The sequence below is a fragment of the Neofelis nebulosa genome, chromosome 6 (genome assembly GCF_028018385.1).
Source record: "Neofelis nebulosa isolate mNeoNeb1 chromosome 6, mNeoNeb1.pri, whole genome shotgun sequence".
NCBI classification, from domain to species: Eukaryota; Metazoa; Chordata; class Mammalia; order Carnivora; family Felidae; genus Neofelis; species Neofelis nebulosa.
In genome coordinates this window covers 93,749,879-93,774,453 of record NC_080787.1, presented here as the reverse complement: position 1 = coordinate 93,774,453, position 24,575 = coordinate 93,749,879, and the positions used below count along the sequence as shown (strand labels likewise).

At 37.7% G+C, this 24,575-nt stretch overlaps 1 long non-coding RNA gene across 7 annotated transcripts in view; it reads right to left on the bottom strand.

Moving 5' to 3' along the window:
- Positions 1-241: 241 nt before the first annotated feature.
- LOC131514602 (uncharacterized) overlaps positions 242-24,575 on the bottom strand; it is a 58,608-nt gene continuing 34,274 nt past the window's right edge. For 2 of the 7 annotated variants that reach the window (XR_009263157.1, XR_009263154.1), the window contains 2 exons: positions 23,500-23,650; positions 15,692-16,589 (listed from right to left, as the gene is read on the bottom strand). This is a non-coding gene — a long non-coding RNA (uncharacterized LOC131514602). Of the gene's footprint in view, positions 512-2,507; positions 2,558-9,394; positions 9,557-15,691; positions 16,590-23,499; positions 23,651-24,575 lie in introns of those variants that run through there. The other 5 variants (XR_009263159.1, XR_009263156.1, XR_009263160.1 and 2 more) reach the window with 5 other exon arrangements.

Here is a 24,575-nt window from a genome sequence, read left to right as displayed (position 1 = left end):
ACCTCACATGAGCCGGTAAAGATTCTTCCTCCTGTGTCCAACTGTGTAAGAGTTACCCCAAACCAGTACTTCAAATCCAACTCTTACCAAGCATATGAGGAAACGTAAATGATAGTTCATTTTATGGCTATTTTAAACTTACTATGGCTATTTCAAACTTAAAATATGGCTATTTTAAACTTCATAGTGTAAAAGTAGAATGATACATCTTCCAACCATGTTTCCTCTTGAATTCTTTAGACTGTAATCATTGCACTCCTAAATTGTTATGTCTCTCAACTTTGACTGCATCTCTCTGCCTTTCCATGCTGCCACCAATGGAGAAGATAAGGCAAGAAATCTATGGGCAAAGTGAGAAAAATGGTCTCTATACATACCTATAAGCTCGACTGGTGATTTCTGCTGGTTCTGATCGTTGGGTGCCCTGTGCCACCAATCAGTATATATTCTGAACATCAATCCTTGTTACTTCATGTAACTTTGTTTTATTGTTCTTATTGCACTAACATAACTGAAGGACAAATGGAAGAAATATTTTGCTTAAATTCTCACGCTAAGAAGTTAATGGCAGAACAGGGATGTTAGCCTAGAGCTGTCTGACTCTAGAACTTGGTTTCCAGGCTACACTCTACCACCCATAAGATCAAAAACATAGATGCAGGGTTTACACATATTTTCCCCCAGAAGAATCCATTGCACTTTTTTATATTCTCCACTCCAATTAAAGTCATTACAATAAAGTATAATACTTTAAAATGATAACTCCATTTATCTGAAATCTCTGAAAGAGCGAATAAGATAGATTTATATGAAATGGTAAAAGGCTCAGAATGTGGTGCAGTGAAAATTCTTGGGCTTTTGATTCACAACAAAGTGAATCCCAATTCCAGAAAATTACTTCGACTTTCCAAGAGTCATTTTTCTCATCTGTAAAAGATGAATATTAAATAACTATCTCAGTAATTAATATTGGGGATTAATAAGATTGCATGGATAAACCATAGCAACTGTACATGTAGGCATTCAATGAATGCCAACTCCCAAACACACACAGTCAAGGATATGGGTGATTCTGGTTTACAGACCTATCTAGAAAAACCAACCTCTGACTGTCAACATATCCCCTTGAGTCCTATCAAAGATATACAAAATAAAAGTGTCAGGGAAATAATACATAGTTTCATATCTTTTACTTAATTTTGCCAAATGCTTTGATCCAATGACACACCTGAGTTTCTAGAAAATTTGTTGAGTATAACCTATGGCTGAGTCACTCTTTTTCAATATTTAGATCTTGGAACAAGGAAGAAAAAAAATTTCACAGAATACTTGTTAAAGACAGCTTTGAAACTTTAAGAAAAGGAAAAGAAAAAAAGAATGGAATCTTAGAACATATATAATTTTGGAGATTTATTTTGGAGACATTTTGAGCATGGAAGACACAATGAGGGCAAAAGTTATTTTTATGGTAAAATTGCTTTTGGTGAGTTTGCAAAAGCAAAGTTGGAGAGTTTTTTGAGATCCAAGTGCCAAGATTTATAGACAGCAGCTGGCTAGTATTATCCTCATATTTCCAAGCACAATAGACATATAGAAACAAACTAGTTTATGAATCTAACCTTGAGAGAAAACCAATCAGAAATTCTGCTGCTACTCACTGGCATGTGAGTTGCCCTTTTCCCTCTCCTGCCACCCCTGTCCACTTGTAGAACACACTATACTGGTCACCAGGCCTATGAGAAAGGTTTTTCACATTGATGCTCCACTGGCTTACCCCATCAAATGTGAAGGTCAATTCCTCATGGAGCTCTCTGCTCTCCACAGGCCTGGCCATGTGTGCAGAGAAAGAGTAATCACTCTGCGGATCCTACGTGGGGAAATACTTTTGCTGAATATTTACTATATGAAAAATAATATTTTATTGTTTGATGGTAAGAAGACTCTTTTGGGGCTTCTAGTAGAGCTACATTACATGAATTTGTAGCCTTTTTGCCTGGGAAAGTAGCATTTTTATTTTTAAAATAATATTCCCAATTTATTTTACTTCTTAAAATCTAAGTCTTCATACCCAGTCATGGCCACCCTGCTTTACCCACAGAAGTAAAAACATTCATACTCATGATGATTATGTTCCAACTATAATTTAGTGAACAAGAAAATATTCTGGGAGAGAGAAATGTATCACTCTAGAAGCACTGTAGAAATAGAAATTTTCTTTTAGTTTGTGGTTCTAACAAACACATTCTGAATAGGAAATAACTTCTACAAAGGCAACTCAAGAGGCCTAAAATTAGGACCATCCTTTGAGTTAAGTAGAATATAGTATCCAAGGGTTAGAATATAATGAGACTACACATTTTCATATCTGTCCTTTCATAAGGGAAATAGAGAATTGAAAATTAAACTCTTACTAATAGGATTCTGGATATTGGCTTTGTATATTTTGAAAATATAAGAGAAATGAAATTACAACTCAAAGCAGCTTTTAAAGTCTCATTGGAATCATGCTTACTTGAAATGTCCATGTGCAGGCTCAATAGACTGCCCATAACATTATCTAGCAAAAATAAGAGTCGGAGAGAAAACTGTTTATTGTGTGGAGTTGCTAAATACATATATACTTCAAAACAGGGCGACAGATGTGGAACAGCTGCTCATTACCCATAAGGAAGGGGGAGTCTGTCTTCTTTGAAATTATTTATAAGCTGCTTCATGTTCAGGTCTAATATTTTTTTCTTTGGGGTAAATAGAATTAAGCATTCATGATCAGAATTTTAAAGTATATGTTGATTTGCAACAACAACACTCACATATATCACATAATCAAAATGCTTCACACTTTAATTGTAGCAATATTCATGAGGGTCCTGTTACATCTAGTAATTATAGTAAACACCTATCAAATGCTTACTATGTGCCAGGCACCACTCTAAGTAATTCAACTCTTTTGATCCTCACAACTACCTTCAGAGGCAGGTACTATTCTCATCTTCATTTTACAAAGCTCAGAGAGGTTATTAACTTGCCTAAGATCACATAGCTAGTAAATGGTGTTTGCTGCCTGGATTCAAACACTAGCATTCTGATTCCAGAATCTACACTTGGCTCAACCACCACATTATATATTGCTGTTCATAAAACAAAATATAGACTATTTCAGGCATGTATGCTATGTAGTGTGTGACAGTCATCACCTTAAAAGAGAAACTTTCTGACCAAGAGGATTATCAGTCAGAATAGGCTTGGCTAAGATGCGGAAACAAAAGTGACACAGTAACATGACATGCCCAAGGTCGGTCAGCAAGAAGCCCTGCTTCCCCAGTTACCTAGGGACCTAGACCTCAGTTTTCTCTGGCAGGGGAAGACAGGACATGGCAGTGGCACCACAGTTCCTAAATGCCTCCTCTCAGAAGTCTCATATTTCAGAAGTAGAAGGAGGAGGAGGAGAAGGAGGAGGAAGAGGAGAAGAAGGAGAAGAAGAAGTCGTCTCACATTTCACTTTCACTTACATTTCATTGGATGAAACTAGTTGCTTGGCTGCACCTACCTGCAAAGCTGTTGGGAAATGTAATTAACCAGCAGAAAAATGTTAGAAAACAGCCACTGACCAAAGAAGAATAAGAAGATTGTAAGAAGCATTTAGCTACTCCGACTGTTTAGCTACTGTAAATGTTACAGAAATTTAGGAGACACGGTATGGCCATATTTCCACAAAGCATTTGACAATAGTGTCAAGAGGACAAGACAAAGAAATGATGACCGGAAGGTCTTGTGGTTAAAGAACAAGGATGGCGCCTAAGGACACAAGACACAGGGCAGCCCCTTGCAGAGGCCTCAGCCTGATCACTGGTTCTAAGTCCAGAAGCAACAGATGGCTGGAACACCTGAATGTTCAGGTGTCTCTCTGACAACAGTGATATTTAAATCAGATTGCTAAATTAATTGATTTATAGTAACAGTAAAGGTGGAGAAATCTTCTTATTTTGGCAGATACATTTGGTATTCCGGCTGATTTGTAAATTCCGAATGATATATAAATTCTGTATATGCATCGTATAAAATCAGAGAATATATGAAAAGAGCAAGTAGAGAGAATAGATTGTTTTCGTTGCCATTGGCTTAAAACTAGGAGAGCCCTGAGCTATGCCCGACTACCAAGGCAGCTCCACATATAAGAAGTGGTGAGAAGGGCATCTTGGATACAGCCAAGCCTACTTTGGGTCAGTCTGCCATTGCTTCAGCTGTCAAGTGGAGGGAAGGGCACACCAGATCAGGGATTCATGAAGGAACAAGAGGATGTGGCTCCCGGTCCTTCTCTGGTCCTCTCAGAGACACACCCTGCTGTCTGAGCAGATTATGAGAAGTAAGTGTGGATTCTGCCAGCTTGGAGGATCCCAGAACTTGAAGTTCACTGCCTTCATGCAGTCCAGGGCTCGGGAAAGGGAGTAGCGGCGGGGACATAGCCGTGCCACGAGGACTTCACATCTGAATTCCAGACTCATCGTTTATTTTCTTTTTAATTTTGGTAAAATATACTAACATAAAGTCTATCATCTTAATCACTTTTAAGTGTGCAGTTTGGTGACATTAAGTACATTCACATTATTAAGCAACCATCACCACTATCCATCTCCAGGACTTTTTCATCATCCCAAACTGGAACTCCACACCCATGAAACCATAATTTCTTAATTTATTTTTATGAAAGTATAATTGACATGCAATACCCTATTCATTTCAGATGTACATCATAGCAATTTACTATTTTTATACATTACAAAATGATCCCCATGAGAAGTCTAGTTACCATCTGTCACTATGCAAAGTTATTACAGTATTATTGACTGTATTCCCTATGCTCTACTTTATATCCCCGTGACTTATTTTCACCAAAGTTACAAAAACCTAGGTACCCCTGTGTTTTATTTCTTGTCTGTCTGCCGTCTGCCACAAGGCTGTACTCATTTACACGTGGCTATACCTACTTGGAGGACTGAACACTCGTCTCCTGGTTAGGGTTGTAGGCGCACCCAGAACAAATTTCTCTGCTCCCTGACTCTGTTCCCCAGCACATGAACATCTGCTCCCTGCGTGACCACATTCTTTCTTCCAAGTTAGTATTTATTTATAACAAATTTGGACAGTAAATACATTCATTTTTAGTCCATTTCTGCTATAACAAAATACCAGAGACTTGGTAGCTTATAAACAACAGAAATCTGTTTTTCACCTTTCGAGAGGTTGGCAGGTCCAAGGTCAAGATATCAGCAGATTTGGTGACTTGCAAGGGCCTGTTTTCTGGCTTATAAACAGCACCTATTGCTGTGTCCTCACAGGGTGGAAAGGGGGGCAAGGAAGCCTTCTTGGGCCTCTTTCATATGGGCACTAATCTCTTCATAAGGGCTCTGTCCTTATGACCTAATCACTGCCCAAGGGGCCTAAGTTCCTAAGACCACATCACATGGGGTATTAGTTTTCAACATATGAATTTAGCCAGGGAGGAATACAAACATTTAAACTATAGCACGTTCTTCATAGAGGCTTATGCCTTATTTATCAAGATAAGGGTTTCTCAAGCTATCTCAGGTATTTATTCATAGATTACTACTACAGAAGAACAATCTTATTCTTATATGTATTTGTTTTCTAATCTAATTTTGAAAAATATCTTAACTGGATGATAGGAAAATACTCTGTTCCTCCTTCCATTTATTATCTACAGATCCTAGGTCAGTTAGACAATCCAGATCTGGTCAAACAGCACTACAGATGCTGATGGAGAGGGGGAAACCAGCCTGGACTACACCCTCTGGAGGCATGTTTTAGGTAAGACTCAGTTCTTGGCCCTGTTCAACTAAGAAGTGTATCCCTTAACCGGATAAAACTGTAAGATCAATATGGATCAAAATTGTTGAATAACTTCAAGCAAGGAAAGAAATGTAAGATTTCAGAATCAGAATCTAAAAAGGGCTAGTGAGATGAAATGATGACCTCTAACACTGAGACTGGATGGTGGTGGTAAATTCAAGGCTCTGAACCTGGATCCCAAGCTTCAACTACTCAAGGGCAGGGCAGGGGTCATGGGGTTTGTAAATGCTCACTCATCTGACTTTGCTCTTTTATACTTACCCGGCTTCCTTGTACTTAGGTTTGCTAGTGACTGATTCTGACAGTGGAATGTGAGTGGAAGTGACATATGTCACTTCTAAAATAAAGAAGCTAAAGATCAGGTGTGCCTTTCCCCACATTCCCTTCCTCCCTTCTGCAGCAGGATGATGCCAGGAGACCAAGAAATGACAAGTTGGAGGAGCCACTAGATGAAAGCAGCATATTTCCTTAGTCACCTCTTTGAAGTGAGCAGCTCAAGTCTCCCTGGAATAGGATGTGAGGAAGAATATACCTTGATTCTGTTAAGCTATTGAGATCGTGGGGTGGTTTGTTTACATGTGAAACGCAGTTAAGGATTTTAGTTGGCAGTAACTTTATATGAATCAACTAGGAGGATGCTTCTTATTCTTAACTTCTCAGTTGCACTTGACCACCAGCCCCTCCCTCTTAATGGAGATACTGATTTCCTCTGGAAATCTCAGCACTTTCTAGGTTTTGTTCCTACCTTGCTAGCTGCTCCTTTCTCTTTCTTTGCCTTTTCTTCTCAAAGGCTATTAATTATGGTGAGTTTCTCTAGGTTCAGTGTTGTGTCCTTCCCTCTTTTTATTTGATGTTCTTCCATATGGATTCAATTACCATCTATATGCAGAAGACTCACAAATTTATTTCACCATCTGAGGACACTCTTCTGAGCTCCAGACACACATAATCAAACTTTCTACTTGATATTTCTTCATGGACTGTTCAATGACTCTTCTTACAAAACTGTACTCATAATCTTTCCTCCCAAATCTGGCCTTCTTCCAGTGTTTCCCACCTCAGTGAATAGCACACCACTTCTCCAGTCACACCAGACAAAAGCTGTACATCCATGAATCCCTCACCTTTATCTAACGCTTCCCTTCCCCATTTTATACGATCCATGATCAAGTTCTACCAATTTTCCTTCTAAATACTTCTCAATTCCATTATCCTCTTGCTAGCTACACCAAGCCACCTTGCCACTATCTGTTACCGAAGTTCCTGCAATAGACTTTTCACTGACCCACGTGCATATACTCTGGTGTCTTCTCAATCCACTCTTCATGGTAATCTTTTAAAAATTAAAATTTCACCTCCTTCCTGTTTAAAACTCCTCATGGTTTCCCATTTGTTGTATTAGGCTGAAGGTAGAACAGGGCCTTGAAGATCCTGCGTGACCTGGCACCCCCTACTTTTTGGCTGACCTCACTTCCTACAGCTTTCCTCTTTCTTTGCTCCATTTGTGTTGGACTTCTTTCCATACTTCATACCTTCACAAGGGTTTTTCCTACCCATTCCCACTGCATATGCTTGTCTCCAAGACAATTTTCTGTCTTCTCATCACCCTATTAGCTCTATCCTTCTTTCAGCATCCTGCTCAAGAGAAGTCTCTTTGAGCTCCCTGATTAGCTCAAATCCTCCAACTACAGGTTTTCATAAGACTGTATACCTTTTCTTAGGACTTATCACAGATGCAATAGTACATTTATTTGTCAGATTATTTGTTCTTCTCTGTATCCTTCACTAGATTCTAAGCTCTATGAAAGTAGTGGCCATGGTTTTTTTTGCTCATTTTTATCTCCAGCACCTAATACAGTGCCAGACATAGATTATACTCTCAGTATTTGCCAAAGGAAGAAAGGAAGGAAAGAAGGTAGAAAGGAAAGATGCAAAAAAAGAATAAATGAAAGAAAAAAGAAAGAAGACAGTTGCTTTCTTCTCTGTAGTTGCCAATTTGCACCTGGAGAATTGGGTTAGGTTGTGAGTACCATAGTTTGAGACAAAAACAAACTAGAATATATTCACAAGAGAGAAACCAAAAAAGTAAGGGAAGGCCAAGTTGGGAATCAGCACCAGATAGATGATTGGAGGTGTTTTTTTTTTTTTTTTTTTTTTTTTTTTTACAATTTCTTATAATCAAGGGATTCTATTTTAAAGAAAAATATGATGTACTATTTTATGATGTGAAACAATTTACATCATTTCTCTTTTGCAAATAAAGGAATTTAAAAGAAAAACACCTTCAGATTTATAAATAACCTTCAAAATCTATTACTGGGCAAAAATACATGCAAAAATTCTGCAATGTCTCCATGCACACATACTGATTGACACTTTTGTCCCCTTTTCCAGCTTCCTATTTCTATACTAATATAATGGAATTATCTGCTTCAATAAATCTCGTGAGTAGTCTCCTGTGAACATCTACAGTTTAATTCAGGAGGGATAGTTTATAATGATTATCAAAACCGTTGTTTTATGTTAGGTAGAATTACTGCCTGATTGCTTCTGAGTTTGATTTTTTGACTTTTAATAATATTGCATATTAATATGAAAGTTATAGTCATGTAGTCCTTAATTTTTTAAAAAAATATATAAATACACATGCACATGGTAGCAAAGTTAAAATTAATAACCAGGTTAGCTACCAACTTGGACACTGATAAAAGTGAACCAACCAAATTATAGAACCATCTGCGATGGTCATTTATTGGGAATTTCCAAGTTCCTAAAAGTTGTTGATATTTATCACAAAACATATTATATGCAAAACATATTTTGCAGTTTTTTCACTTGTATTTCTTTTTTTATAATTCAGAATTTCACAACGCCAAATATATCCCTTTCACCACTTCAGAGACTTTGAACTGCATACCAGAGGACCTTTTTTTATTTGTTTGTTTCACCACCAGTAAAAATAGAGGAAGAATCAAATGACTTGATTCTGGATTAAGGAAGGATATATTCTCTGCAGCACTTAGCTCACAGCAGAATATCAAACTGGATCACCTCAGTCAGTCACCAAGGGCTTCATCAGTGACTATGTTAAGGGAGCAGGAACAAGACTGCGTTCCACATGGCCAATCACATTGGCAGGAGAGCGGGGCCCCCACCGTATGTGGGGAAGAGGTCTGGATTCAAGCATTGCTCACAAGAACATGGTTGAGGAACAACTCAGAAGTCACATGGGACTGGCCTCCAGCTTCAGATCTCCAAATAGGTAAAGGTCAAGGATAAGGCAAGTGGAAGAACTGGATTTCAGCCACTGGCAAAATCTTATGGGATTGTTTTAGAACAGAGTCCAGATCAGCTGCACTCCTGAATGGATCAGAGTCAGAAGGAGCCAGCACCATAGAGTCAAGAGAAAAATTGCTTCAAATAAGCCTTATGTAAATGGAAGGAATTTAGAATCTCCCCAGGTAGTGGGCAGAGAAGAATGTGAAAGTAAAATGATCGCATTGAGCTATGAAAGTCATATGTGAATCAGAAAGTTAATGATTTTAAAAAAACACTTTTGTGTCAGTTACATTCATGTATCTTATGAAAGTATTCTAAAGAAATGAACCTTGACAATAAAAAATTGTATGGCTAACAGACTCAGATCCTCTCTTCATCATTCTTGCACAAATCTGGCCATTGGCAGCATCTATGGAATGAAGAACAAGGAATGAAGATTTAAGGTTGCAAAAAAAAAAAATCCTGAAATCCCTTTTAAGAAATATTTTTTAAATGTACTTGGCCATCTTATCAGAATAAATACATTTATAAACATTGTTACCAGGTAGCAAGAGGTGATCCTGTCCAATGTTTGCAGAGATTTTAGGGTTGGCAAATATAGTGTAAAATTTGCAAAGATACTGGGCTAGGAGTAGGTTTACATTGGATAAGTGAAAAAGCCCAGCTAATGCAGTGAGCTTCATTAATGTCGACAGTCAATTTGAAAACTATAGGCCCCAAAGTTCACTCTGCTTATCAAAACTTTTGGGTCAAAATTATTAGGAAAAAATATTTCAACTCACACCTCTCTTGGTTTTTAAGGGAAGGGGTGTTAAGTTTATGAAATATCAAATATTTGTTACTTGAAAAGATTAAAAGAAATTCCACTTAAAAATGCTTGCTGGCAACATATTCTATGATTGTTTAAAAAAATCCATTAATGAGGTGTGTGTGTTGGTTAGGGGGTGTTTAACAGCCTTAGACCTTGTAAGCTTGAAGTAGTCACATATAACTTGCAGTAATTCTTGGAAGTAACACATGTAATTCAACCCTGAATCTAAACCTCTAATCATTTAGTTTTGACAACTTCTGTTTAGTGTGTTCTGCCAACAGCATATTAATTAGATGTGACCCAATGGTTCCAGGTCATTGCAGGAAAGCAAACAAAGCTTCAGAGATTACATGCTAAAACCCAACCATCTTCTTGGCTGCTTTGTGAAATGAAGGGAGTGAAAATCTAAAGTAATTCTCATAAAGACCAGAAACATGAGGACAAAGAAGAGACCAGGGACGCATGGATTACTACGATTATATGTCTCTGTGAATTGTTTACGTTGCCTGCATAAACCTATTCAGAGTGGTCTTCACACACTCCTCACACAATCTGCTGAGTTTCTAAGGAAAACATAGAAGACTAAATAACCAACTTTGATTCTGCAAAACAGTTGGTATAGAAAGAACACTTACTGTGGTGGTCACTGAGTAATGTATAAAATTGTCAAATCAACATGTTATACACCTGAAATTAATATGATGTTGTATGTCAATGATATTTCAATTTTAGAAAATCCAGCCATTTATCTGGGCATATCTAAGTGTTCTAAATATGAAACAGTATTAGTTTGCTAGGCTGTCGTAACAAAGCACCACAGATTGGGTTGCTCAACCAACAGCAATTTATTATTTTTTTTAAGTTCACTGCTAAGTAATGGAAGCGAGTGTGGAAAACATGTGTGCACCACAACAAGGAATGTAACTTAGTCACTTAGAGGAAAATTATTATATCATCTGTCCCAGTCATATTGGTATTTCATTGGTATTTCAAAGTAGTTATTCCCCCAAAAGATTAATATCAAAATGATACTTCTCATCTTTATTATTATTATGGCAATAAGGGTCACTGGTGAAAATCAGTATTGATCAACAACATTGATTTGAATTAAACTTCTTGCAGCAAAAATCTTGGCAGTAGAAAAAAAGGGAAGTGATAGCAACAGGATTTCTATGATTGTAACGTTAATGATTAAAAATAAAAACACTAATGGAAAATAAATATCTGTAGTATATTTTGGTTTTTTGTTCCTAGATCATTACAGTAAGAGGTATCCTGACCTTTTAAGCAATTTTCCTGTCAGAAACACTAATTTCTTTCTATATTCAGTGCTGGGCAGGGATATAGATGCTTTTGCTTTTCCCAGCATGTGGTATTGACTTTGGAGCAAAACCTAAATGGAACCCAGATGTTTCTGCCCTTAGCCCCAACTCTTGCCTCCAGGCCTGCGGTCTCCGGGTTTCCTTAGGCCAACCCTGATTCATAACTCAGCACCTTTTGGAATTCCTGGAAAAGAATCTACCCACTCAAAAGTATTATTGAGATATATAGACTTTATTGAAACCTCTGAGGGAATGGTTTGCTTTTCAAACTCCGTAACAAGCAACTAAAAAATTAATACAAAATCTTCTTCTAAGCTCTTAGACACCCTCCCCCGCTTCTAACCATCCTGGCTGAATTTTCTGCCCTCCTTCTGGAAACTCTGACAATTTCAGATTACTCCCCCATCTCCTGTGCAGTGCCATTCAACTCTTCCCGCATCTTCCATGCCAAACGTGGTACACTTAAACTCAGCATGGCATTTAGGCAAAGGGCCCTCCAGGTAACAAGACACACTTGCTTTATAAGGCAATTTATTGACCCATTAGGATCTCATCTTTCATACTAAGAAGTTCATCCAAGTGGTTTTTTTCCCCTATAAATATAAAATGTTCTCCCTAAGAAAAATTCTGTAGAATAAAAATTTCTCCATTTTTCTTAATAAAAGTCACTTTCCCTGATTCAGAAATTCCAATAGCCTATAACTACACCATAAGAAATAACAAGGAATGTGACAATCCACAAACATACCTATCAACTCCCTAGAGATCTCTCTCTCCTACAATAAATTCTAAAAAATTCTAATTTCAAAGTATAAATTTCCACATATGTTTTGGTCTATCTAGAAGATCTGGTGTTAAACAGATATCCTTGTTTTTGAAAATGACCTTTGATCACCCAACATCATTTCCCCATTCTACTCCCCAAGATTACATATATTTTTTAGAAGAAAAGCCTCAGAAAATTGTATATCTCATAAGTTCATGTCAATAGGACCCAAAATTTTTAAAAAGCAGATTCATCTAGTAAAATAACTTACTCAAAGATCCTCTTTTCTTGTAATAAACCATAGTAAAGAGAATTTGGACTTGCAAATGTGTGTGTTATGGCATAACTAAGATATAATTAACAAAATGAAATAAGCATTAGAATATGAATCTAAGAAGGGCCTTGGTGGAGTGATGAGGAGTGGGGGTAAGGGTAGCATGGAGTGGGTGGAAATTACACCTGTTTGATTTTCCACTTGTGTGCTGTGACACCATGTGAACTTAGTGTCAGAGCTTCAGGTCTGACTCTGGCTCCCTCTATAACATTAGTGAATTATGTCATCTTTTGAGTTCCAATTTTCTCATCTGTCAAAGAGGGCTAACAAATCCTACCTCATAGCATTATTGTGAACATTAATTATATGAGTATTTTACACATGGGAAGACATTAAGGCAATGCAATTGGAATTTCATAGATGCAGAAAGGGAGCCTCTTCTTCCTATGCTCAACTCGGGGTGCCTCTTTGTGAGCCCCCCAGATCATCTGTGCTTAACACTCAACGAGCTTCCATGGAGATTGTTTTGATCCAATATTTTGTCTAAAATTTGCTAGGTTAGCTCCAGGGCCACATTCTGACTTTCACGGGCCCACACACTTTTGCCCTTGTGGGCTCCTTCCTCCATAAAAGCATATTCAAAATTATGTTTTCTGAATGTGTTGGCATAAAGATGAACACAACCTGGGCTTGATCTATTTTTATATACTTATTATTATAATACTCATTTTTCTTCTGATTTTTTTAAAGGAGTGAAAACATTTTTGTGGGCCTCTAAAAGTATCTTGGGCCCTGGGCACTCTACCTACTGAGCCTACTGGATAAGTCAGCCCCAGTTAGCTTCTTGCCCCTCTTGGAGGCTCCAACTTTTCATTTGTGGTACTTTTTCTCAAGTTTTTAAGGAAAAGTCTCAACCTCCTCTCTTCTCTTACTCTTTGCTGTACACATTAATTTTCTCTAATCTCTCTTCATAGACTCAAACCTCTTATCCTTTTATCATCTGGTTGATTTCCTTGGGTGCCTTTGAATTCTAGCCAAGGTATTGATGTTTCTCTTTGGTTAAGTGTAAAACTGTATATGATATCCTATGCCACCTGATGTAGGCCATATTGAACAAAATGATTTATTTCCTCTTCAGACATGTGAAACTCTACTTTTTGAACTTTTCTAAGTGCATTTGGGCTTTTTAATTTTTATTTGTTTTTAGTAGCTGTCAAGGCATATTTAATTTCTTCTGAACTCTTACCCTCAGATTTTACTGCTTCCCAAATGTCATTGTTTCATTTGTTCCTTTTTATACTTCATACACAGAATATTCTCAAATCAAAACTAATAATAAATCAAACACTTAGCCATGGAGATTCGGCATACCATCACCTGTCTCCAAAGTGTAGCCATTAAAAGAAAGGGGCAACCTCAGCGACCCAGTTTTTAAGAGTGTTTACAACAGAATGGCACATGAAATATGACACAATTCACCTTTCTTTGCTACATGGTGATCACTTAAAACATTCACTTTACACTTATCTAAAAGTCATTTATATTAGTTTTTGCTTTATATTAATTTAAGTAGTTTAAATTTTTATTTTATTTCTGGTTTCAAAATTCTAGATGCTTAAAAAAATGGTTTCTCTGGGGTGCCTGGGTGGCGCAGTCGGTTAAGCGTCCGACTTCAGCCAGGTCACGATCTCGCGGTCTGTGAGTTCGAGCGCCGCGTCAGGCTCTGGGCTGATGGCTCGGAGCCTGGAGCCTGTTTCCGATTCTGTGTCTCCCTCGCTCTCTGCCCCTCCCCCGTTCATGCTCTGTCTCTCTCTGTCCCAAAAATAAATAAAAAACGTTGAAAAAAAATTAAAAAAAAAAAAGTTAAGATCTATAAAAATGCATGCAATATGGTATCACAAAATAAATTTGAAACAAATTAAGAAACAAAAGTAAGGAAATAAGTTAGAAAAAGAAATAAGGAAAATAGAAAAGGAAATAAGTCAGAAATGTATGATAATATATGCTTTGAGTGCACACACTCTTGCTGGAAACTGGCCACAGATTTGACTTGAAGCACAGTTTTTGAATACTAGGGTAAGGCAAACAATGTATGTCTCATTTCTTCCACCCAAAAACTGATAAAAAATATTTACTAGATACTTACTTGGGATGAATAAAAATAGTATCAAATAATTTTTTTGATCACATGGTATGACTCCTTTAAAGGGAAGACAAAATGTTATATCATAAAGTTTACCTCTGTTCCATCCCCCTTAAGCTTCCCATCTGCCGCTTCTGATTTCTCAGGAACACAAGGAAAATTGTCAATTATCTACAGCCAGAAATTCTCATCTGCTTTTTAAAAATCATCAGGGCTGTCAAGCTGTGCACTGCCAAACTAAGGGATGCTCTTCACAGGCTATATGTTAGAAATTAGAAAACAAAAATATAAAGACTATACAAAAGAGTATAAGATGCATCTTAATTACACAGAGACAATATCTGTTAACACTTTGTTCATCTTTTATTTTTTTAAGGACAGCTTCCTACAAGGGGAATTCTTGCATCAAAAGATATGCTTGTTTATGGGGCACCTGGGTAGCTCAGTCAGTTAAGCATCTGACTCTTGATTTTGGCTCAGGTCATGATCACATGATGGTAAGACCCAGCCTCATGTCAGGCTCTGTGCTGAGTGTGGAGCCTGCTTGGGCTTCTCTCCCTCTCACTCTCTCTCTGCCCCTTCCCTGCTCCCCTGATCATGCGTGTTTTCTCTCTCCTTCTCTGTCTCTTTCTCTCTCAAAATAAATAAATAAACATTTTAAAAAAAGATGTGCTTGTTTTTAAAACAAAATTTGTCAAATCAACCCTCAATCTGTAGTATATGAAGATGGTCATTTCAGTATATCCTTGCTAAATTTGTGGTTCAAGTGTTTCCTTTATTAACATGAAGATAATATTATCTAACAATAACCCTATTAGCTCATAGGGTTACTGTAAATAATAAATGAGTTAGCAATACATAAAATACTTAGAGCAATATTATGCACATTTTTTCCATTATTTACAAATTTCATAGGTAAAATTGGTTTCTCATTTTTTTCATAGTTATTAGGGATATATGGAATATATTTTCATATATTTATTGGACATTTTTTCTTTCATTAATTGTCTATTCAGATCTTTAGCATCACTTTCTAATGGTTGCTTGATTATTTTATGCCTTCTTTGTATATTGAGGATATTAATTGTGTACCTGACATAAATGTTTCAAATATTTCTCTCAGTTCCTGGTTTTTTACCTTTAGTTTTATGTTTCTTTACAAATATGTTCTTTACAAATTTTCCTCTTTTTATATAGAATTTAGGACCTATATTAATCCAGTATGACCTCATCTTAATTTGACTGTATCTGCCAAGACTTTATTTCCAAATACAGTCGCATTCACAGGTTTCTGTGAACATGAATTTTGGCAGAACAGTATTCAACCCATTACATGAAGTAATTTTGTATCCCAAGATCACAAAAATATTCACCTATATTTTGTATGTATGTATGTATGTATTTTTACATTATTCTTTAATCTATCTGAATTTCTATTGTTTTCTGATGTAATTAATGTTAATCATTTAGGCTGGGTACATTATCTTGAAACTTTTTTCAAGTGGTAATGGAAAGGTAAAATATCAAATGTACCATTTAAATAAAAACTTAGAAGTTTCACACACACACACACACACACACAGTGAGAGAGACAGAGAGAGACAGAGAAATAAGAAAAAATTAAGAGGACAATTTGATGACCCAGAACAAGCCAAAGAAATACCAGCCTTACCCATTGCAAAATAAATGTTCATCACTCTTGGAAATCTTAGTATTCATCCTAAATCTTAGATTTACATAGTTTTATGAGGATGAACTCACACCGTGATTTATCAGGGGGTGCTCAGCTGAACAGAAGACATTCATAGTACAAGATGCCTTTCAGTATTTTTTGTTTTCTATGACATCACATGTTTGCTTTCATGTCACACTTTCCCTCAGATCTGGCTTTCAGATGCATGAATGCTCCACCTAGTGCACTGGCTTCATTCATTTCCATGTTGTCCCTCCTCATCCTGGAGCGGATGTCCTGGCAGAACTCTGCTTGTTCCCCATATACTTTCCTGTAAGTCACATTGGATTCTTCAGTGATCTTCAATTATACCAGCGTTTAATGGGATCCTCCTTGGATTGTATTGCTGTCTGTGTTATGTTACAGTTTGCAATGCCTTGTGCTTTGGTTCTCCCTAACAGTAAAGAATATATATATTTTAGTCTCTGAGACTAAAATCCTCTCTATCCTGCCTGAAATGTCTGTGAGTAGACTGGTATGCTAATTTATCACACACCGGTTATTTTTTTCTGGAAAACTGTATACTTCTACTGAAGATTTTAGGTGGTTGTATATCCTATTAAAAAGATTGTATTCAAGAGGTGCCTGGGTGGCTCAGTCGGTTAACTGTCCGACCTAGGCTCAGGTCATGATCGTGGGTTGGAGCCCCCCATCGGGCTCTGTGATGACAGCTCAGACACTGGAACCTGCTTTGGATTCTGTGTCTCCCTCTCTCTCTGCCCCTCCCCTGCTCACACTTTGTCTCTCTCTCTCTCTCTCTCTCTCTCAAAAATACATAAACATTTAAAAAAAAAAAAGGTTGTATTGAAGAAATTGCATCCACTGCAGTAATTTCTGGGTTGTATAGCTTCCAATTAACATAAGATTTAAGTTGTTCTTCAAATTGATGCATACATTGAATATTAATCTACCTAACAGCAAAATTGGAAGAAATTATTTTTCAGTCAGTTACTAAATACACCCTAGTGAAAATACTCCTTTTGGATCTAGACTTCTGGGTTCTGGGAAGAAATAGGAGCTAAATCAATAGGCTAATATTAAGTTACATAAATATTAAAATACAAGAAAAACCATTTTTTGGCAGAATGAATCACCTTATCAATAACTTTTATCTTATAAAGCTTAGTTTAGAAAGTAAATGGCTAAGTACTATTAGGACACATGGACATTAGAACTCTTTGGGTGTTCATTATTTCATATATGAATATATCTAAACATTGTTATATTTAGACACAAAATTTGCAGATGTATGCCAGGCCCCATTCTCAACTGCTTCTGCAAGACCACCAGCAAAATTGTTTCTACATATAGATATTACCATAAGCTCTCTGGGCTCCCCTGGGTTTTTCTACATCATTGTCATCATCAATACCCAGTCATTGGAGATCAACTAGATGCTTTCCTTGGAAACAAGCTTTTACTCTACCACAGTTATGGATGCTGACAGAGGACTTTGGTTCTGGGAGAGTCAATCTATCCTAAATAGAATATTTAGTCTAGAGATTTTAACAAATTTCTAAAGGTTTTGTTCTGTAACCAGATTGCTGTGAAGGCCTGATTATCATTATGACCCATCCATTCTATTTATCCAACAAATAATTATTTAATGTCTACAATGTGCCAGGCCCTGTTCCAAGTATTAATGTGCTAAACAGAAAATAATTCCCTGCTCCTATAGAATGTACTATATGGTAGATCCTCTTTAACCAAAACTGCAAGTTCCATAATCTCTTAAGACGAATGTTCCAAAAAGGATGTTGGAACACCAGAAATAAACAGACTTTTTATTGAGATCTGATAAGAATAACATTTTTTGATACAAGAATAAATAGGAGATCTTAATCGTGTAGGTATGAGTTGTGAGAAGGAAGAGGGCCCATATCAGTATTTTAATAACAGTGGAAAAAACTATATGACGTCAGGTGTTACTGTCATCGGGGTGAAATGGCTGTATAGAATATATGTTGGGTCAAAGAAGGGTGTTGGCCAGTTGGGCCCCCTCTATAGTCATTGGAGGAGTATGTTCATTAATGGGGCGGGGGAGGTTCCAAGCAGCAATGCAAGACACAAATTAGCTGGTTTGGGGTTACACATTTTTGGAATTCTAGGTTATGGGTAAGAACATCACCAACCCAAATGCTGTGCTCATTTGGTCCTTCCTTGAATCTTTTTGTCCAACAGTGGAATGCTCAATGACAGGAGAAAGCCTCTTCATAAACAATAATGATTTGTGTCTGATGTCAGCTGCGAAGCCATCTAGAAACAATCCCCTACCATCGCCCTGCTCAACTGAACAGCTGCCATTTCCCTGGCCTAGCTTGTACCCTTGTAGATCTGGGCAACACAAACAATGGTCCTGCACCTGCTGCCAGGCCTGCCAGAATGACAGTGGTGCCATCGTTCAAGCCAGGAGGAACATGACCATAAAACACAGACACGCGCCCTTGCTAGCTCAGCTGTTCTCCTCCCTGGTGCTCTCTCCTGCCAGACCAACAACGGGTCCAGTTTGCCTCACAACTGTGGCATGGACACAGAGGCATCACGGGAAGCAGACCTTCTGGAGAGACAAAAAATAAATCTGGTCAAGTCCAATTTAGCTTCATTAACTTCCCGTGGGAGAAAAAATGTAACTTGAGTGTTAGGGTCACACATGAGACTCCCTATTCCAAATGCCGGTTCTCTTTGTTTTCTTCTTATACTTTCATCTGTCGTTTCCCTTTGTCAGCAGGATTGGGCTGAGATATAGTCTTATTTACTGGACCCAGGGAAGGGAGATAGGGCTTTCACGATTGCTATCTCCTCCTTGACTCTTTCTTCCCTGGTGATTTTCTTGACATCCAGGCTGCAATCACCACTCCTCCTGTGATGACTCCACCAAACTATAACTTCAGTTTAGATCCTGGACATTTGGTGCTGGAAGCAACCATTGAAATGATCCTAACTCCCAAATTTTATAGATGAGAAAACTGGGGGGCACCTGGGGGGCTCAGTCAGTGAAGCAGCTGACTTTTGATATCGGCTCAGGTCATGATCTCACAGCCCGAGATTGAGCCCTGTGTCAGGGGCTCTGTGCTAGGCGTGGAGCCTGCTTAAGATTCTCTCTCTCTCTCTCTCTCTCTCTCTCTCTCTCTCTGTCCCTCCCCTGCTCGTGTTTGCATGCTCTTTTTCTCACAAAAATAAATAAATAAACACTTAAAAAAATTTTTAAACATGAGAAAACTGAAGCTGTGACATGTTAAGTGACCTTCCAAGCTTACACAAAGAAGGGGCTAGTAAAAACCAGATTACCACCTGGACCCCTGACTCCCAATTTAGTGCTCTCTCCATCCTACCCTGTTGTCTGTGGTATCTCTCACAACAGCTCATCCCCTCCCCTTATTTTGATTTATGTTGCCACTTCTGTGTTCCAAGTGGTCATTAATTTTTACATGCCTCTGTAATAGTTTTCTGGCTGATATCCTACCTGCATTCTCAAATTTGCTCTAAGATAAACAGTGCAGATTACATCTTTAGAATCTTTAAAAGAGCTGGGTTTTTTTGTGATTATTCTAACTCAAAAACCTTTAATGGTTTCTTATTGCCTCAAATTAGGTCTAAAGTGGATTCAACCCACTGTATCTGCCTACCTCCAGTTCCCTGTTCTTGCAATGATGCTCATGCTTTTCTATTTACTGCTCCTTCTAGTTGGAAAGACCACCCCACATCTCTGCCTGTCAATATCTCCCCAGCCTTCAAAACTCAAATCAACTGTCGCCAACTCCATCTATTATTCCTCACATTGACTGTGCTTTCCCATGACACTTAATTTTCTCTCTCACATGACATCCAATTCCACAGTGTAGTTACTGGTGTATGTATTTTATCCCTTCAAGTAGACTTCAGATTTTTCCATGCCTGAGATTCTCTCCTATACAGTTGTATACTTGCCTCCCCCCACCCCCAACAGCACTTGATACACTTAAATATGGTGGATCCTCAATTGAATGTCATACTATTTGAGCAAAATCTGACAACAATATAGTTTCTTAGCTTAGAAAGTTCATTTTGACTTTGTAATCTGCACTCGTAGCTGCACTGTATCTTGGAATTAGGAACCAAGGCTTAAGAAAAAGGGATTTTTTTTTCCTTTGTGTCTTATTTTTAAAAATTTTTCAGCAGGCAGTATCTTTTTAAAAAATGTTTCATGGGGGTGCTTGGCTGGCTCACTCGGTTGAGTGTCCGACTCCACCTCAAGTCATGATCTCACGGTTCATGAGTTCGGGCCCCACGTCGGGCTTGCTGCCGTCAGTGCAAAGCCTGCTTTGGATCTTCTGTCTCCCCCTCTCTCTGCCCCTCCCCTGCTTGCATTATCTCTCTCAAAAATAAATAAATATTAAAAGATAAAAAATAAATAAGTAAAAATGTTTTAATTGCAGTAAAATACACAATAAAACAAAATAACATAAATGTACTATCTTGACCATTTTTAAGCGTGGTATTAAATACATTTGTATTGTTGTGTTACCGTCATCACCATCAATCTCCAGAACTCTTCATTTTGCAAAACTGAAACTCTACCCGTTAAACAGTAACTCTCCAGTCCCCTGTTCCTTCAGGCCATGAAAACAACCATCCCACTTGCTGTCTCGGTGAATTTGTCTACTCTAGGTACTTCATGTAAATGAAATCATACATTATTTGTCTTTTTGTGATTGGATAATTTCACTTAGCATAACGTTTTCAAGTTTCATTCATCTTGTAGCATGTGTCAGAATTCCTTCCTTTTTAAGGCTGAATAATATTGTTTTTTTAATTTTATATTTTTAAGTAGGCTCCATGCCCAGTGTGGAGCCCAATGTAGGGATTGAACTCATGACCCTGAGGATCAAGACCTGAGCTGAGACCAAGAGTCAGACGCTTAACCAACTGAACCACCCAGGGTCCCCGAGGCTGAATAATATTCTATTGTGGGTTTACGTCACATATTATTTATCCATCCATCCATGGATGGACACTTGGATTGCTTCTATCTTTGGGCCATTATGAGTAGTGCTGCTATGAACATAGGTTTACAAATACCTCTTTATGACCCTGCTTGCAATTCTTTTGAATATATACCTGGAAGTGGAAGTGGAATTTCTAGATCATATGCCGTTTTTAATTCTATTTTTAATTTTTTGAGTGACTGCCATACTATTTTCCACAGCACTTGCACCATTTACATCTGAAAGTGAGATTCCTTTTTTTTTTTTTAATCTTCCAAAAGTCTAAGATGTAATAGAACAACTGAAGTAAAAGATAATAGAAACTGCAGCTCTACGATCCAAGCTGCTTCAGTCAGATGAATCACAGCTGGGTGTTCGGAAGCCAATTCCATGTGAAGAATATGACACAGAACCCTGGAGTTCCTGAGCCTGACTGCGCATCCTCCCACCAGATATCTTGAGCTAGAACCTCTGGGAACCTGCAAACACATAGAACTCCTCCGGTGGTCATATGGCCCGGGTGTATGTGGAGAGTTTTCTCATGGACTATGAATATGCCCACAAACTTGTTTTGCTGATGGTATTGGGGCTGGCAGAGAGGAATAATGAGTTAGTATTTGTTTTAAAATATCTACTTGTTTAAACAGATTCATAGTCATAGTCACACCTGGGAACAGGACCCCTTCATGTGCTTAACTCCAGAGTGGTGGGGCAGATGGACTCTGGGGCCACATCCTGCAGGGAAGAATTGAATGGAATAATAGATGGGTGTCCAAGAAATCAGTGACTGTGGAGTTGATTGGCTCTCCGTGTGGTGGACAGAGGATGGTAGAAGAAGGAAGGCAACAGAGAATCCAAGAGTAGGCAGAACTTGGAAACCAGGTAGTTGGGAAACAAGTTGGATCAGGGGAATTCATCAGTAGGGAGCAGGGGTAAGACAAAATAGAGGGTAAAGAAGAAAAATCCTAATTCTAGAGGGAATGAAGTTTTTGGAAGTTCACAAATTAAGAAATCAGGCATAAAATAATAACAAGGCTAACATTAAAGGTGACATCCTTCTTTCCATAACGTTTTCATTTGGTCGCCCTTTCATCTATGCAGCGACAATCGATGCAGACCTTCTTGGTGCTTGGCATTATTACTCTGGGCCCAGAGTGCTCTCCCGGAATCCTCCGATTCTTGTTACTCAAGGTAAGGAATGGTCCAGCGGCCTCACCATAGAATATTGTTCCTAACACCCTATAAACTGGTTGATTCGCTTACTTTAAGTAGTGTGTTTTCCAAACAGTCCTGGCCTGTAAATAAAAAATGGGCGCTCTTTCAGCAGACATTTCAATAATACCATTAAAAAAGGCCATTTGGGGCACCTGTTGAGGCTCAGTCAGTGAAGCGGCGGACTTCAGCTCAGGTCATGATCTCATGGTATGTGAGTTCGAGCCCCGTGTCGGGCTCTGTGGTGACAGCTCTGTGCTGACAGCTCAGAGCCTGGAGCCTGTTTCGGATTCTGTGTCTCCCTCTCTCTCTGCCCCTCCCCCACTCATGCTCTGTCTCTTTTGCTCAAAAAATAAAATAAACATTAAAAATTTTTTAAAAATATAAAAATAAAAAGGGCATTTGGTCTTCAGCATTATTTTGATTTCTAATTTTGCTGACACACCCTTGATTAATTTAGGGAACCATTGCCTAATCAGTAGATATTTTCCCCCGATGTTGTTTTGTCTTTAAAAAAAAAAAAAACCTCTCTCCCCTGTGCCCTGCTTTATGCACTTTCATTGCTTATTAATGTGTGAATAGGGGTAGGAAAAATAACAAAACTAAAATTAGTCATGTTTCCTACTTTTAGCAGCAGTGATGTGATTTACTAGAGGAGGAAATTGGAACTGTGAACTAAAATTAAACTCTTGAATTATCTGAAGATTTCACTCATTCTTGTTATTCCTAACACCAGGAAAGAACTCTGTGTTTACCACGAGGCAGGAAGCTTCATGCAAGAACACAGTTCAATTCCAAACACTTCCTGCCAATTCTGAACAAGCATAAATTGTGTTTGTATCTCAAACATTTAGGTTAGCAATCTTAATTTAAAATATGCTTCCTATAATTTCATCACTTATGTATTTGTTAATTAAACTGGTAATGTTATAAAAGTCAAATTGAGTTTCGATTTAGTTTTGCAATTATATTTTTCACCACCTAAAACAGTTTTATAGCTAAGTATAAATACAGAGCATTCTTTGAATAGATAATCATCATTACCTAAATTAAGCAAGTGTTTGGGGGTTCCTTCAATCTTCTAATGGCACATTATTTCTGACTTTAACTGACAAGAGGCTGACTTACCTGCCCCATGGTAAGTGAATCACCAATAACTTTAATTGCATCCAATATTCCCTCTGAAACTGTGCTCTTTTTTTTTTCTTCTTGATTTGTACTATCTTCGTGACAACTTGGTTGTTAAATAGGTGTTTAGGGTTATCACCTCTGAGAGTTTCTGTGGAAGACATTCAATGCATTGGAAGTAGAGACAGAAATACTTATTCTGCTCTAATCTTTGTTATCTTAAGCAAAAATTTAATATAAAAATTCAACAGAAATGCTTTGTAATGGCAAAATCCAATGTATTATGACTGGTCCATCTTTTTATTTCTAGTCCATCATTTGTCAAAGTTGTCGTAAGTATCTCTAACCCACAGGATGCTCCACAAAAAGTGGCTCTGAGGTAGAAGACTCTGGAAAATGTTGAGCTGCATTCTCATCTTTGGAGAGGTCCAGGCCAATTAGTGTATTACAGATTGAGTAACCTGTGTAAATTTATTCGAGTCTTTCCTACGGTTATTCAGAAAATCTTTCTCCTCCATGGAAATAATATTCCAAAAAACACTGCTTTTTTTTCATGCTTAAAGCACATTTACTAGTGTCTGTGTCATGACCCTATGGTAAACCCATAGCACAAAAAGAAACTGCTTTCTGATCAACAAGTCTTGTGTTACCTTTAAAACACAATGGGGATTCCCCATTACATGGCATATCCTTCTGTTCAGAAAGTTGGCTAGATGATGCCTAGCAAATAATGCCAGGCGGTTAAAATTGGGTTGCTGAGGAAAAGTACAACAATCGAAATATTCCTTGGGTTTATAGCATCTTCAATAAATTATAAATCAAATGTATACATGCTTGAAATTACTATTAGCTTCTTGCAGAAAGAACAAGTATTCATAGGGATGTTAGCATTGATATGTCTTCCTTCAATGAGACGAACCATTAAGTTCTAGTTCTTGTTATAGACCGTCATTCTTGCCAACACATTTTTAATTCTTATAACTAAAGAAGTGACAGTTGTCTCCTTCTCTGTTTTGACTTTTCCTTAAACTGATACTACTTTTCAACAAAAATTTGCTGTTTTCCTCTTACACAAA